At 37.4% G+C, this 18066-nt stretch overlaps 1 protein-coding gene across 1 annotated transcript in view; it reads left to right on the forward strand.

Moving 5' to 3' along the window:
- Positions 1 to 18066, forward strand: part of LOC123874214 (hemicentin-2-like) — a 233122-nt gene continuing 215056 nt past the window's right edge. Inside the window, exon 1 of the mRNA XM_045919458.1 lies at positions 1 to 344. The gene's annotated coding sequence lies outside the window, so the exon portion shown is untranslated. The remainder of the gene's footprint in view (positions 345 to 18066) is intronic.

Genomic DNA, 18066 nt, shown 5'->3' on the forward strand with positions numbered 1-18066 from the left:
GCCGAGGGCGGCGGACGTGTGTGACGCGCGCGAGCCCCACGTTGGGCGCCATTCGACGACGTGCCGAAACCCATCGAACCTGTGATCTGAGTTTTGTTGTGAATTGTGAAAACATTGAGTGACGTGCTGTTTATAACCCTCAATCGATAAAACAAAAAATATTAAAAAATCTTGGTATAAAAAAAAAACTAAAAATTTAAGTAAATAGTAACTTGGTGAGCGAATTCGGTGCAAGTTCCGATATCTGATAACGCTCAGTGAAGTGACACGTGACGGGCTCTGCTGGAACTTTGGAAAAGTACTTTTTCTTGCTCGTGATATTGCAGCACTTCGTTATATAAAGCGTAAGCATTTGTGACTTATATGATTACATTTGAATAATATAATTGAAAAAATTCTTGGCAAAGTCAATGATAATTGACAACTTACTTAATTAGGATTATTGTTTGTAGAATAACATTAATTAGTGTGCCACTTAATTATTATAACATGACAGTTGAAAGAGACACATGTATTTTATGTTATGCAATAGTTATTATTAAAAACAATTTTTGCATTTTAAAATAATTATAGGTACCATTACGATTTCGGAGCTGATGCTGACCTTTTCATTATAAATCGGAAATTAAGACTTACGCCAGTTGTATAAATACGAAATTCGTTTGGCTTTCGAAGGCTTTTTAATCCCCGAAAATTGGTCCGGCCTCCGACATTGTTTTCAAGAGCCGTATTGAGTTGAATGGTCCGAGAAGTTATGTGAATCGAAAAAATGGGGAATAAATCAACACGGCAAAGAACGAATCTCGGCTTTATTTGGCTTTAACTTTACTTCCGGGAACAATCAAATGAGGATTTTGTTCCTCCCCTCGTACAAAGTAAAAATTAATTGTGTACCTGCTCGTACCTACTTCACCAAGCCATTGAATTTTGCGAGAATAGTTAAAAATATATTAATTAGCTGGAAGCTTATTATATTTTTATACTAAGCCGTAAGATTATTAATTTTTAGGGAGATTGGATTAATTATTTAATTGAAATAATTAATTTCGTACTCTTTAGAGTATCTTCTGCGTTTGTTTCGTCTCAAGCGGAGCGAAGCGGAGGTGTGTGTTTTCAGCCAGTTAGATTATTTACTAAGAGATAACGCAATAAAGACAAATCATCTAATAACAACCTAATTGGTCTATTCAACACGTTTTCGCTCCATTTTTCGTCATTGGAAACGCACCCTTATACCTTAAGACCACGGAATTCAGAATTGTTATAGAAGTGTTAGAGGAGAATCAGATGATCGGCATGCAAATGTGCAGTGAAACCTTAGAGCACATAATAGTATAAAAAGTGCTATTTGTATAGCATTACGACCTAATTTACATCGCATTGGATGCTGGTCCCTCGAATGAGGGAAATGCCAAAAATTAAAGACACGCTTTTTAGCTATTTCTATTACTTTGTTCCATTTCTATTCCACCAATAACATGTGATAATAACTGTAAAATCTAAGAAACAAAATCTCATTCTCCTAGTGAGTTGTATGCGAAAGGATCTGGGAACCCACCATGTTGTTATTCCAAGAGAACTCCTGCCATTATGCGATTAATGGAAAGTAATCATGACCCTCAGCAATGAGGGTTATGACTATAAAGAAGAAGAATTACCTAACATGTGGGATACACAAGAACTTTCATTATAAAATATACCTAACTGTAATGTAGCGCTATCAGATGCCCGAATAACTCGGCCCGAATTCAGATATGGCTTACGCACTAATCCGATCTCTGATCCAAATCCAAGCTATTCAGTGGACATCTTTGACATATCTACATCATAATATGCCCGATTTAAATCCGAGGCACATGCGAGATTTTCTCACGGATGTCAGACAGAACTCGGATGAGGGAAGTCGGCGCTAGTGCGTAAGCTACCATACAAATAGTTTCATGACTATTTCGGAACGTATTTTAACGGATTCGGATCGGATGCGTAATCGCCGCTAGACCAGCTTATAGGGCTTTCACCCTATAATAAAAATAATAAACTTGAATAGAGCTTCTACAATGGCAAATTGTGATGCAGCAAACGAATTGCGAACAAGATAATAAGTGATGTGAAACATTGTAACGAAGTCCTCGTAAAGAGCTTATGCTAATGGCCGATACTCGCAGTGTGTTCTGATGCGACTCACTTGCAATATGTTAGTAGAATAACCCCTGTTGAATTATGTGCTGTGATAAGCTGTGATAGGCGGAGGTTCGATTCCTGGCACGCACCTCTAACTTTTGGAGTAATGTGCGTTTTAAGTAATTAAATATCACTTCCTTTGACGGTGAAGGAAAACGTGAGGAAACCTGCATATCTGAGAGTTCACAATAATGTTCTCGAAGATGTGTGCAGTCTGGCAGACTCCGCACTTGGCCAGCGATTCCTTCAGAGTCGGAAGGCATTTCAGTCCGATACATGCCTGATTAAAAAGATAAGCCGCCGACTTCACGTGCACGGGGGTGAACATTCCTAACTCCAGGCTACTAAGACTTATTTGACAGGAAAACCCAATCGAACTCAGGCCTCGTCATCTGCAGTCGAACATGCTAACTACTAGACCAATGAGACAGTCACCATAATTCAGTAACAAATAGGTATTCATCCGTATCTAAAGCCGTGATATAACAAACTTCACTTCCAATATCCTTTCCAGTTTCCAGCCGTCAAAAGCACGACCATTCCCGTCTCAAGCAGTAATATATTTCCATGAGGCTAAGGACATTTGATATATTGTTTCTTTTATCCAACATGTTTCCTGGAGGAAATTCGACAAAGGGCCGCTTAATGCCATTCTTTCATCCCGCCCGTTGACGACTGATAAAATATATTGGAAGAAAATAGAACTCCTTTCGCAGCGAGCGATGTACGCGTGCTCAAACAAACGAAAATCAGGAAGGAAAGAGTTCATTCAATATTATATTTTGCATGATACTTACGAGTATATATTATTGATGATTTTATATTAAGAGCCCGTTTTATCGAAGCGATATCTCGTTGGCGGGTGGGACCTGCAATAGTGCTGTTTCCACACATGACGGAAACAAAGTTATTTGTACGTGTCTTCCTTTCCCTCTAACTGCACCTCACCACGAGAGGCCAGGTGATTGAGTTTTGCTTGGGATTCGAGATTTTTTATTCAAATAAGGAATTACGGTTTGGAATTACGCCTATTTTTGCTAAAAGAAAACATATTTTGTACCCAAACTAAAATATTTGAAATTATTATGAAGCGTGGCATGAAGTTGTAAATTTTTCAATTTTTAAGTTATTTATACGTTTAAGTTTATTTACGCACGAAGTTGCCATTTGCCCTAAAATAGGGATATTTCAAAGGCCATAACTTTTGAAATGAAAACAATTTTCCTATATTAATTGTTTTAAAGCATCGATATAATATTATGGCTGAGTTTTAGATCTAGAACAACAAAGAATAGAATATCAGGCGTAATAGAAGAGAAGTGCGTAAGAAGTGTACCTACTTAACTATACTATACGTATGTCATTGCTGAAAAGCTCACTTGAAAACAAATTGAAGTTTTCAGATTAAATGGGCTGAACACTGCTCTTACAGTGCCACTTCCTATCGGAGGCAATGGGAACTGAACAGCGACTTCAAGCTCTTATTGAACCAGTGGCTTAGATGATTCTCTCCTTCGACTCGATTTATTTCTAGGAAATTCACCGTTTCCGAGAAAATCGTTTTGCACCAGAACGATGTTTTTAATACCTTTAATGAATGCCTTGATGAACAATATTTGAAATTCTGTTAAATTCACTTTTTTTTTTATTGGAGCACCAGGCTCGCGACCTTATTCGCGTGGGTTTAGGTTTTGAAAAACCCATGGGAACTCTTTGATTTTCCGAGATAAAACACAGCCTATGTCAGTTCTTTAACTATACCCTACTCTACTCTTAAATAACGTTTTTGAAGAGCAAACGAACAAGCATACACACTTTCGCATTTATATTATGGGTAGTGAGATAGTGACCCGAAAGTGTGTCTGTCTGTCTGCTAGTTTTCACGGCCCATCTGCTTAACCAATTTTTGCAGAGACAGCTTGCATCCTGTAAAAATACGGATTTAGACTCATTTTTTGTCTCGGAAAATCAAAGAGTTCCCTTGGAATTTTTCAAAATCCTAAATCCATGGGGGCGAAGTACGCGAGAATCACTTAATTTTTATTAAACCTAGAGTTTCTGTCTAAAGCCTAAATTAAATACATCCGTAACGCTTAGTTCACAAAGTCTTAAAGCAGTTTCAATATGAACACGTTAGTGTTATTAGCAAAAAGCCGGGCTCTTGGGCTCTTGGCAAGCGCCCAATTAGATTTTAATCACGTTTTATTACAAAGCCTGCATCCTCTATAAGTAATGTTCCTAAAAAATGATCAAGTGCGAGTTGGACTCTCAGACGAAGGGTTCTGTACCGTCGTACAAGAAATAACACTTTTTAATTTTCATGGTGGCTATTGTAATTTTTTTGTACCTCAAAAGGAAAAACGGAACCCTTATAGGATCACTTTGTTGTCTGTCTGTCAAGAAACCTATAGGATACTTTCCGTTGACCTAGAATCATGAAATTTCTTAGGTAAATAGGTCTTATAGCACAAGTACAGGAATAAATCTGAAAACCGCGAATTTGTGCTTACATCATTCAAAAAAAAAAAAAATATGTTTCAATTTTCAAAATAAGATAATTATACCAAGTGGGGTATCATATGAAAGGGCTTTACCTGTACATCCTAAAACAGATTTTTATTTATTTTTATGTAGGTATAATGTTGGAAAAAATACCCGAGTACGGAACCCTCAGTGCGCGAGTCTGACTATCACTTAACCGGTTTTTGTTGTAGTTATAGCGGCAATAACAGAACTACACACTCTGTGAATATTCACAAACAACTCTCTACCAATTACGGTTCATGATATATAGCCCACTGACAGATAGACAAACGAACGGCAAACAAAGGTTTAGTAATAGGGTCCCGTTGGCACGCTTCGGTCACGGAACCCTAAAACAATGCAATTGAAATTAAACAAAATAGAGTTAAAAATGGAAGACCCTCATGTCTCTCCAGAGCCTCGTTTTAACTACGTTTATGGTTTTTACTACCTACTGGGAACGAATTGTATATTTTTTATACAACAGGTCCTTTACATAATATGAAATTTTTAGGATTCCGTACCTTTAAAGGAAAAACGGAACCCTTATAGGATCACTTTGTTGTCTGTCTGTCTGTCTGTCTCTCTGTCTGTCTGTCCGTCGTGTCTGTCAAGAAACCTATTATAGTGTAGGTACTTCCTGTTGACATAGGATCATGAAATTTGGCAGGTAGGTAGGTCTTATAGCACAAGTTCAGGAATAAATCTGAAAACCGCGAATTTGTGGTAACATTATAAAAAAAAATTTAAATGTGTTTCAATTTTCAAAGTAAGATAACTATACCAAGTGGGGGTATCATAATAATTATGAAAGGGCTTTACGTATATAGTCTAAAACAGATTTTTATTTATTTTTATGTATGATAGTTTTTTATTTATCGTGCAAAATGTTGGAACAAATACCCGAGTACGGAACCCTCAGTGCGCCAGTCTGACTCGCACTTGGCCGGTTTTCAAAATAATGAATTAAAAGTCAAACTATCATTATTTTTTTTTCGGAATTTATTCAACAAATTTAATGCAATTAAAATGATTAGTTATTAAAGCATCGACTTTAGAAAAGTATCCATGTTTTCAACATGGCATGTTATACCTATAGTAGCGTTTGCAACAGATCCATTTTTTATTTCCAGAAAAGTATGGTCCAACGATCTCTCTAGCCTACATTTAAAACGAAACTGTCCCTTTTTGAGGATGTCTTGTGAAGTATGATGATATTTTGCAGCTCCCCCGTGGTCCCCAGTTCATCAAATAGTCAGTTAAAATCATAACCCATCTTACTTGTAGTTGGCTAGGAACACAATGCCAGTGAAAATTGTAAATAAACTTAATCCCCACGCCATCGTAGCGTTGAATTTACTTTATTTTTTACTCCCGCCGACTAACAGATATTTACGGGCGTTAATCCTATTATTTTAGAGGAACGAGTAGCGATATGTGAAATTTTAGCCATTGCAGCCATGAAATCTGAAAATCTATGCATGTAGGGGATATTTCGGAACAGGCGGGGTGGCGGATTAAACGAGGGATGGAAATTGGAATATTTGTTGCTTGTGGGCTCTTAATGTTTGCTTTTCTTAAGCGGCGGCCTTTTAGGTGCTTTTAGCCTAGAGGATTTGCTCTTTTTACCCCATTATGGCAAAGCCAATGGAAGTGTTATGATTTTGACAGTCCATGTATGTATATTTGTATCTACGTGGGTTCTACCGTAGCGCCTCGACTACTAAGCCGATTTTGATGAATCGATGCATCATTAAAGAAGTTATTTATTGGTAACTGTGTACGTTTTTATAATAAGCTTATATTATATAATAATATTGGAGATGTCTCTCAACAAGTGCAGTTTTCATAAAACTTAAACTGATTGAAAAATCCTATTACAATGTAAAGGATTATTTAAATGATAAGAAAGCTTGGGAATAAATTGCAAACAGCTTTCATAGTTCTAATAAGTGATTTGTTAAAGTCGTGATAGTAAAAAAAAAAGAATACCTGGCTGAGTTGGTTGTGGGCTCTTCTCAGACTTGGGCGCGTTTGAAACCGTCGTAGCTTTAATTTAAGTTTTTGTAATTAATTATCACCACTATTATCATCTTTAAAATCTAACAATACTGATCAACAAAATGTGTACAATGGTACCTACTTTGAGTAAATGATTTAGATTTAGATTTTGCAGCTATTGAGAAGAGCGACATTTTCAAGTTATTAAACGTAATTAGTTAGGGGTGCTAACTAGATGGGTTTTGAGTTTGAATTCATAATTAGTATTAGTAAGTAATGTGCGTAATCGCGAGTCATTGAACCGGCAAAGGCAATATGCTCGGGTGGAGATTTTTTTTTTTTATTTTTTTTTTTTATAAAAAGAATATTAGCCATGTTAAATGACTAATATTCCCCTTTCCTCTCCAATTAAGCGTCAGGCTTGTGCTAGGAGTAGGTACGACAATAGTGCAACGGGCGGGGTTTGAACCGTCGACCTTTCGGTTTTCAGTCCACTCCTTTACCAGTTGAGCTATTGAGGCTATTAGCGCTAGTTGAGCGCGGCCGTGACGTCACGCGGCAACTATACGCCTCCAATAGCTTAATAAAGCTCACTTATCGACAACTGATCGTTAGACAACATAAAAACGATAGAAATCATTTAACGAGGTGATATCAAATATTTTACCTTCAAAGTGCACATGTACGCGTATCTCCGAAATATTATACAAAAAAACGGTCAAGTACGAGTTGGACTCGTACACGAAGTTTTCCGTACCATCGTACATTATATACCTCTTTTATGTAGAAATTGTTTTTTTCGTGAACACATTTTAATTCTTTTCTTGTGATGTAACCACAAATTCACGGTTTTCGGATTTTTTCCTTTACTTGAAGTACTCTATAGGTTTCTTTGACATACACGGCAGACGGACAGACAGACAGACAGACAGACAGTCAGACAGACAGACAACATGATCCTATACGGGTTCCGTTTTTCCTTCTGAGGTACGGAACCCCAAAAATCACGAAAAATCTTTTTTTAAAGTTATTCTCTTTAAAAATTAATTCAAGCCCCATAAATTACCGCTATACAAAACATCACATCAGTTTATTACTACAGCCCAAGACCCTATCACTACTCAAAATAATTGAATCACTTGAAATCACTTGAAAATGTATACATTTTTAAAATTGATAAAGAACATCAACATAAGTTTAATCTATTAAGCTTAGCTTTTATAAGCTGTTTAAAAGCTCGCAAAAGCTCTGATAAATCTACGACTAAGTAAGTAAGTAGTTTAGAACATTGTTCCTACCAAGAAAATCGCCTTCAAATTCTGTCTTCTGTCTGTTTTGAAATGTTATAATATTATCTACTTTTACAATAATTTATTAATCAAGTTTTATTATCAAAATCATATATTCAAAGTAGGTACGCATTTTAATAGTCATAATTGTTAGATTTGTAAGATGATATACTTAGCAGTGATAATAATTAATTACGTGAGCTTAACATTAAAGCTACGAGGGTTCCAAACGCACCCGGGTCCGAGAAGAGCCCACAACAAACACAGCCGGGTATACTTTTTACCATCACCACTTCACAAAATTTTTATTCGCTACTCTTGTGACAGTTTTTCAATAAGAAAAACATTTTAATTAATTTGAATACTTAGAAAAAAGATTGCAATGACATGACTTCTACGATACTTACCTACTATAAATCTAATCTATTTCATTTGATTCAGTTCGTGACTTTTCTTATCAGTTTAGCTGGCGAAAACATGTTTACATAAATCTTTATAGAGTTATTGGATCAAGCGCTGAAATTAAGAGGCTTTTAGTTCAAATAGCTGGATTTCTCTGAGATGTAAGGAATGGCAATGTTGTCTCAAGGGTGCGAGGGCAGTGAAACTGTACAAATACCTACTTAGTAGCATTCTGCCAATACAGTTATTTACTTAAGACAAGATTTACTTCTTAACCGACAGCTGTGTAGTATTAACATAAAATGTTGCCTATGATCATAAAAATTTAAAATATAGGTTTTTGAATGTCAAGCACCAATCCTTTTGTTTGAACCACAGAATTAGGAATAATATAAGGCACGCCTTCTTCTTATTAGGATGCAAGCCTTCTTATTAGGATTTCTGTGGTTTGAACACTAGACATTGTGGACTGAATGTAACGGGACCCTGGATCATTCTAGGAGACTAGAAATTATCAGCGAACCCTTTAAAAGCAGTAGGTATCAGTGAAATCGAAAAAGTTGATACCATGTTCCATGTGTCAAATAAATAGTAATAGCATCAAAAACCAAGACCCATCTACAAATTCAACAAATGACTGTCAAAAAGAGTACAGTAGTACCCACTATGAATTTGACTTTGATTTTGACAGTAAATATATGTAATTGATATTGGATGAAAAATAATAAAATTCTCATATTATATATTTTGCCCCAAAGATGGTTAGCAGTTGTAATAGTAGATAGGTAGGTACGCTTTTATTTAAATACATACGTTCAGGATGGTAAAGTTAAATCTAAGAATCAGAACAGATTTGTTTTGGCATGTTAAGCCAGTAGATTTTAACCGATATTATATTATGCGCATTGGCGGCTGTATTGTTTGGCAGTAAATATTGTTTTTTTTTTATTCTATACATACACCGACGGTATATAGCGACGGAATTGTAGCGGCCCCTTCATCGTCGTTATAACCGAAATCCACTGTACTAGGCCACCACGACTTTTATGACCCTTTGCAGCTATAAATTCAGTAATGGGAATCAAAGAGCGACCGCAATAGAATATGTGTCGCAGCTTGGGCCTGTCCCGCGGAGGCGGCGTGAAATATGGCGCGAATGATGATTTATATCCGGCTCCGGTGAAAAATGGCGACATACATGCAGTTTGGGCACTGCACGAATCTAGATTTTTGATTGTTACCTACGTGAGATTGCAGAATTTGGAAGCGGACTCTATTTTAGGATTACTGTAAATCATCTGTTTTGGATAGGTAGGTATTTGGACATTTATCACCTACTAGCTGCTGCCCGCGACTTCGTACGCGTGGATTTAGAAATCTTTTATTTTTCGGGATACAAAGTAGCCTGTGTAACTTCATGTAGAGAGGTCTGCATTCTCATAAATAAATTTTACTAAGTTTTTTTTTATTTTTTATTTTTTTTATGTCACTCTAAAGGTCTTTAACTAACCCTTGCAAAAAATCATTTTGATCCGTTGCCACGTGATTAAAGGACGTACCAACAAACAAACACACTTTTGCATTTATTAAACCAGGCGATTTACTATTTACTCAAAATATTTTTGAAGCGAAGCTTTTTAGGTTTACGTACCCGAAGGTGTCAACGAGACTGTATAACTAAGCCTCCGCTGTCCGTCCGTCTGTCTGTCAGCGGGCTGTATCTCATGAACCGTATTAAATCCTCTAGAATAGATGTCAACAACAAAGAGTTTCCTATGTTCCGAATGCCTCACCGTCCGGGCCCCGCGTTGATAGACCAGTCACTCACTCGCGCCCATCCCATATACAATAGATGCCACCTATTTTTTCCAAACGCCCGCACAAAACTTCCGTAGATATCGCATTTTATTTCCAAAATAACTCTCTCAGCGCGCAATATTCTACGCTCACGTTTTTCCGCCTATAGCTGCTAGGTAGGTACTTTATCAAAGTGGTCGGTTATTTTTTTATATTCGATTATAAGTTGGCCCTCGCAGAGAAAGGGTGTGAAAGTTTAATTAAACCCATATTATGCCTTATTGATTTCTACGCGAAAAATCGCTTAGCGGCGGATATTTCCCGGTAGGATAGTAACTAACCACGACCGAAGCCTCCCAAAAAACATCATCAACCCCTTGCCGGCTCACTACTGATCACGTGTTTTCTCTCAGAATGAGAGGTTTGGCCATAGTACACCACGCTGGCCATATTATGCGACATATTTCACACGCCTTTGCGAACATTATTGGTATGTACAGAACTCTCAGGCTTGCAGGTTTCCTCACGATGTTTTCCTTCGCCATTAACGCAAGTGATATTCAATTTCTTGAAACCATCAAAACGCACATAACTTCGAATAGTTAGAAATGACAGATATAGCTAAAGTTAATTTAGATATTTTTGGTTTTCAAAATCAGCTCTGGTCTGGTTTGGTGGGAGGCTACGGCCGTGGCTAGTTACCACCCTACCGGCAAAGTCGTGCCGTCAAGCGATTTAGCGTTCCGGTACGATGCCGTGTAGAAACCAAAGGAGTATGTACCTATATGGGTTTAATAAAAAGGGCCACATCCCTTCCAGGTTAGCCCACTTCCATCTTAGACTGCATCATCACTTATCACCAGGTGAGATTGCAGTCAAGGGTTAACTTGTATCTGAATAAAAAAAAATAAAAAAGCTTACTTAAGGGCTAACGTGTACATAAAAAAAAAATCAGAGGCTGTAATTTGCCACGGTCACGTTTTTCCGTCTATATTGTATGGAAGTGTGCTGCAGTTATTTATATGCTCGGATCCTGTATGAATCATGCGGGGGACAGACGATCGGAGCGCGCCCATGTATACAAAGTAAAAATTTTGGAGGTCGATACGCGCCCACGTGAGCGGAGTTACAATTTTATTGACGACCCTATCAATTCTATAACCTTTTTTTGTGTTACAGGAAAATGTTAAAAGGATTAGGGAAATATAAGATGCAAAAGATGAAATGATACAGCTACGTAAGATTCAAAGAATTGACTGGATAGTCCATTCTTTGAATCCTACGTAGCTGTATGATGACTGGTGATTTGACCCACACGCACTTGACCTGGAATCATGTTTGGCAGGTAGGTAGGTCTTATAGCACAAATAAATCTTAAATCTTTAATAAATAAAGTTTCTAGAATATGTCTGCAAAATTTCATGGACTTTGGTTGCTTAATATTCAAATGAAATTGGAACTACGATTGTATGAAACGAGTGACGGAGAGAGCCCTGTTAATGCATAATAGTTTTTGTTTTATTGTGCAAAATGTCGCAATAAATACTCGAATACGGAATCCTCGGTGCGCGAGTCCCTCTCGCACTTGGCCTGTCTCGCACTTATGTCTTGTTTTATTATTATTTTGCTAAATATAACCTCTGTCAAAGCTTCCATTTGCAATGTCATCAGTCATCAGTATCTAGCGGGAACAATAAGCACCAACAACGGGCCGCTGTACAAAGGGGTGAGCTTATTACAAGCTAAATGTAGCTGTGCAGTATTGAGAGCCGTGAGGTGCGGGCTAATTAGCCTGGATCAAAAGACCGCTCACAATCACTACTGTTTACTGTTAATTAATAGAATAGGATCACCATTCACCATCATCATTAAATCATCGCTAACTAATGACTGAGGGCGGGTCTCCTCTCAGAATGCGAAGAGTTTTGACTAAGTATAGTCTAAACTAGATAATGCCCGCAGCTTCGCCCGCGTGGATTGGTCAGATCCCCTGCAGCATCATGATTCAGGAGTTGGAATTTAAAAAAATTATGGAGCAATGTCGCAAAGTTTCTCTATCGGTTAAAAAAAAAATACGCAAATCGGTTCAGAAATCTCCGAGATATCAGTTTACATAGGTAGAAAACACGACTCCTCCATTTTTTAAAGTCGGTTAAAAAGTAGCCTATGTTACTACTTGGTTAATCCTCTACTTGTCTGTGAAAGTCCCGTCAATATAGGATCAGCCATTCCGAAGATTAGCCCGTTCAAACAGGCAGACACTTGAATTTTATTTATTAGTATAGAAGCTGGCCAAGTGCAGATTTCGCACACTTTTGAGATAATTATGGAGAACTAGACTAGATGATGCCCGCGTGGATTTATGTTTTTGAAAATCCCGTAGAAACTCTTTGATTTTCCGGAAAAAAGTTGCCTATGTCATGTCAATTTCCGGGATGCATGCTCACTTTATTCCAAATCTATACTAATATTATAAAGAGGAAACCTTTGTATTTTTGTATGTTTGTATTGAATAGGCTCAAAAACTACTGGACCGATTTCAAAATTTCTTTTACCATTACTTAGAGGGATTCTTCCGAATCCGTATAGGCTATATTTTATCCCGGAAAATAGATAGGATTTTTCATGGTAGTGAAAATTGTGGAGTAAGGCGTCGAAAAAACTGCCGTACGTTAACTATTCTCGCGAACGCTGCCTAAATGGTTAGAGATGTATGGTTGACTTCTATAGAAAAGTTGTAGAACTCAATAATGCCTACAAAAAAGTCCGCAATAGTATAAACCAAACATTTATATTTTAGCCATTATAACCACTTTTCCATAGAATAAAAGTAATTAAAATTATTAGCCTATGTTTATTGATGTCAAATACTAATCCTTATCCAAATAAACTATTTATTCAGCAAGATTGTTTCAATAGCTATAAATTACTTTTTATTTTATTCCAATCGGACAATCCATTCAAAAGATATTACGAATTTAAAATTGTAATTGGTATTAAAATGAATGATGGTGTCGCACGACTCGCACGGCGAAACCGCAGAGGAGGGGGGTGCACATCTATGAAGCAGGTTATTTGTAAAATCGGTACATAAGCCGTGGACTTTGACTATGTTATTTTACGATGAATTATGACTTTGACTTGCACCCGTGCGAAGCCGGGGCGGGCCGCTAGTTTTATATAAATCGGTTAAACGGAGAATCCCATGGGAACTCTTTGCAATAAGCAGTAGCCCTATGGTCTTCCCCGGGAGGTAAGCTAACTTTGTACCTTTCATCAAAATTGATAAAACTGTTGGGCCGGAAAAGCGGACAGACAGACAGACCGACTTTCCCATTTATAATATTAATATGGATATGGATTCTCAAATTATACAAAAATTAAAATGGCTGCCGAGCAAATTAATAAAAATTAAATAAGTATAGTGTATACAATTGTACGATGGTATGGAACCCTTCGTGTGCGGGACCACTTGGCCGGTTTTTTCAAACATAGGTGTCATTTAATTTTCTATAAGGAATTCACAAACGAAAATATATTCATGTAGGTATAACAAACATAAACGCCAAATTCATATGGCATCCCATTGACATCGGTTTCAAATATTTTGACTCTTTGTTAAATATATTTCTTTTGAATGGAACCCCTATGATGCCAGGAACACAAAACAAAGGTAGGTACCTAAAGGTTTGACATGAATCATGAAACGAAACCCGTACTTTTATAAATGACAAAAAAAAATGGCCAAGTGCGAATCACACTCGCACACGAAGGCCGTTTGCACATTATAAGACACGAACATTACACAAGAAAAGATTATTATGGGTTATCTGATCCGACATAGGCAAAAATATTGTGTGATATGCATGTATCACACCAATATTTCACATCACACTATATTATAAAGGTGAAAGGTGTATGTTTATGTTTATGTAAAACTACTAGCTATGGATTTGGCTGAAAGGAATGCAGATACCCTTTTTTTTTTTTTTTGTTCTCGTGAGGAAAATCCATCATGGATACCACTGACTACGGGGGAGCACAGTGGTTATGTCGGACTCCTACCGACTAAAAACCTCACGAAGTTCCATCCCACCGCTGATGACGGAGCACAAGGGACCGGAAACACCTCGTTACTCCGCCAGCGGATGTCCGCCGTAGCAGACCCACCACTGGGACACTACGTGCCCCCAAACACCTAGTTAGAGTAAACACCGAGTTAGTTAATATACCCTGGATTAACACATAGGCTACTTTTTATCTCAGAATATCAATGAGTTCCCACAGAATTTTTAAAAACTATATCCAGGGGCATCAGCTAGTGATCGCATGTGACAACCAATACAACTGAATTTCTTTTAAGACATTTCTCATAAGACACTGAAAATTATCTTATAATGTGCTAAAGGCCTCAGGTTCCATGCCACTTTGTAATTTTCATAAAGCAATTTTAATTTTTTATTATTATTCGTAGTTTAGGCAATAGAGAATACTTAAGCTATGAACTTTTTACTTTTTATGGTTCACGAGATACAGTCCGCTGACAGACAGTCGTACGGACGCGGACGGATGGCCAGCTGAGACTTACTAACAGGGTCCCGTTGGCACCCTTCTTGTACGGAACCCTAAAAATGCGCCGACAAAAGCGTGCTTCTTTGTTCATACAGTGAGATGAAAAATACAGCAATTTCATTGACCACATAACACTTTAGCACACGCGAAAATATAACGTATTCAAGTGTAATAGAGGATGTATTTGCTTGTACCTTTGTATTCCCCACTTGATATTCACGGTGAGATTTGATTTGGCGCGGAAGGGCGGGGCGGGGGGATGCGGGGGGGGGGTCTCGAAGTCTCTCAAAGGCCGCGATGATACAAGATGGATGCATAAATTTTATTTGGAGTCGCTTGGAATTTGTTGTTTGGATAAAATATTGTGTTTTGTTCCGAAGAAAGGATGAAGTTTCGTCTCGTTTCTCTTTTATCTTCAGTGTTGAAATTAATTCTTGATTTTCATGATTATTGTCTCACAGAAGCTGATTACGTGTTGTAACATAACAGTGATTATGTTGATGTGGCACAGAACTTATGTCTAAAACTATACTTTTTAATCTCACTTGTAGTTATATTTCTTTATTTTTCTACTAGCTATGTATGAAATTTCAAGTCTGTAGCTACCTACTCGAGAAGTTAGTTTAAAATAGATTGCAAAAAGTCAAAATACCAAAACGAACAAATCGTTTTAATTTTTAAAGATTTTTTTTATATTAAGTTAGGAGAAAATTTCAAGCAGAATTCAAAGTCGTCTACTTACCGTTAGTATTGATGTTTTACCAAGTAAGCAAAGCATGAAAATATAAGTAGGTAAGTAAAACGACATCACGTTTGATCCTTTGATCACAAGTTGGCTCGCCGTCAGTATACAAATGATGTACTAATAGCCCATCTAAGTTAGTGTTCTCAGGTTATTTGCTGAGATTGAGTTTAAAATAACTTAAGTGCACTTTTGCTTGGGAGATGTTTTCTTTAAAATAACTTGACAATGACAAAACAAGTACTTATGATATTAGCACACAACTTTTACGTATGTAAAAAAAAAAGATTCCGACGAATTGAGAACCTCCTCTTTTTTGAAGTCGGTTAAAAAGGAAAAAGTGGTCAAACTATTGGACGAATCGGGCTGAAAGGCATGCACATACTTAGCTGGTACAACGTAGATGCCCGCTAAAGAAGGATGTTTGAAAATTCAACCTCTAGGGGGATAAAAATAGGGTTTCAAAATGTGTGTAGTCTATGCGGACGAAGTCGTAGGCGTAAGCTAGCACGTAAATAAAATAGCTAGGCCCTAGCAGCACAGTTCTGCCGGTAGGGTGGTAACTAGCCATGGTCGTAGCCCCCTACCGGACTAGACCAGAGTCAATTTAGACAATAAAAATTCCCGAACTGTCTCTGCCGGAAATCGAACCCTGGATCTTTCGCTTATAAAACCACAGTGCTCTTCACTGCGCCAGGGAGGTCATCAAATAATGATACGCGAACACACAGGTAACAGACAGACAAACATTAATTTTTAGTTGCATGAACCTTAGGTGACACATTTTATCTACTCTAGCTATGTTAGTTACCAAGTTAACTAGAGTGCAAAATGTCAATGCCAGACCTTAGAAAACAAAAGTAACAAAATCGCTTGACCCTGGCTCGCCCCGTCACACCCTTTGTTTTGCACACAAGTGTTGCATCCCCTACACCTGTGTAAGTGCTTCTAGAAACATCTTTTATTTGTTGGATGAACCGAGGTTATAACGGCATATCGCTCAGATTCTAATACCACATAAGTCACAACTTGTTTGGTTTGGCTTGTTTGATAAGTCTCATGCTGTTACTTTTTATTTCTTTAAAGAGTTTCTTTTGGGCGTTTTCTTGTCTCTGATTGGTTGGAACGACCCGTCTCTTGATTCTCTGGCGGATGGATACTCACGGGTTTCTGGAAAATCTGTGTGGTGTCTGTGTTAATGGTGTGTATTGCTTGCTTTTCCTGCTACTTTAGTAGTGGGAGGATATGTGGTGTATATCGCATACTGTACGTTGTACCATTATTGAGCTTCAATAGCTCAACCAGCGGGTTAAGGAGCGAACGGAATTCCGAAAGGTCGGCGGTTCAAACCCCACCCGTTGCACTATCACAATCTTTACGCGCAAACATAGATATTAGTTTCTAGAATAAGTCTGCAAATGAAATTGGAACTACGATTGTATGAAACGAGTGACGGAGAGATTCAGTCAATGAATAAGTAGATAAGGATTTAACAAGAATCCTACGATTCAACGGCCGTTGTTTTCAAATATGTCCAGTTTAGTTCGCTAATTGAAACAGCTGCGATCGTTTCCACATTGAAATGTAAACGCACTCCATTCCTATTTGAACTTCGAGCGCGAGCGGTCAGAGCTTTTACCTGCAAATTGACAAGTTTATTGTTTCACCAGATTTTATTTACGGGGTTCACCGCAACGAGTGAAAAGGAGCTGATTTTTGTCCGACTACGGAACCGTTATGAGTTTAGCTGTCTTTTCTTCGTAATTTACAAACTATACAAGTAGATTCGGATAAATGAGATGTTATTTATCACACATGAGATAAGGTTTCATTGTAAAAAAAAATTAAAGTTAATCATTTACGAGATATTTCACCGCGTTTAAATATCCTTATCTGGTAACAGAAGGGCTGGCTAATTTTTTGCGCAAGGGATCAGCCTGGCTGTCCAGCGTGGAAATACATTCAGTATTCTTGTATTCTGGTTTCTTCCATGTTGGTTTCCATGTGGTCATGATTTGTACAGTACATAATTACATAAGGCTATCCTTAAGTTAAACATTTTCAATTTAAAAAATTAATCATCATCATTAAATAGACTAATGACATGTACCTACATCTTGTACCTATAGTAACCAAAACTACCAATGAAGGTCAAAATCTTGTCCTCTGAGACATTATTTGGTTCCTTAGAATCGTTAACTAACCAAATTTTATAAAATAAGGGATATACGTCCAAATTACTGGTTGTTATCCCTAAGGTCCTACTATAATAAATGCGTTGCAATGCAACGCGAACGCACACTACTTACTGCAATTGATGGTACCATATACCAATCCTCACAGTAAAAACCAACAGCAACTGTACAAAGTTTTAACTCAATGGGATAAACGATGAGCAAACGCATAGGTAACGAACGAAAGGATACAATTTTGTCCTAAAAGGTTAACAAAAAGAAACCCCATGTTATTGTCCAAAAAAAACTTCTAAAAACTCTACCCTCTCATCTTTTATTCTGTAAGTTAAAAGACATCCCCTCCCCCCTTCTATCTAATTTCCGT

This window comes from Maniola jurtina, chromosome 18 (genome assembly GCF_905333055.1).
Source record: "Maniola jurtina chromosome 18, ilManJurt1.1, whole genome shotgun sequence".
NCBI classification, from domain to species: domain Eukaryota; kingdom Metazoa; phylum Arthropoda; class Insecta; order Lepidoptera; family Nymphalidae; genus Maniola; species Maniola jurtina.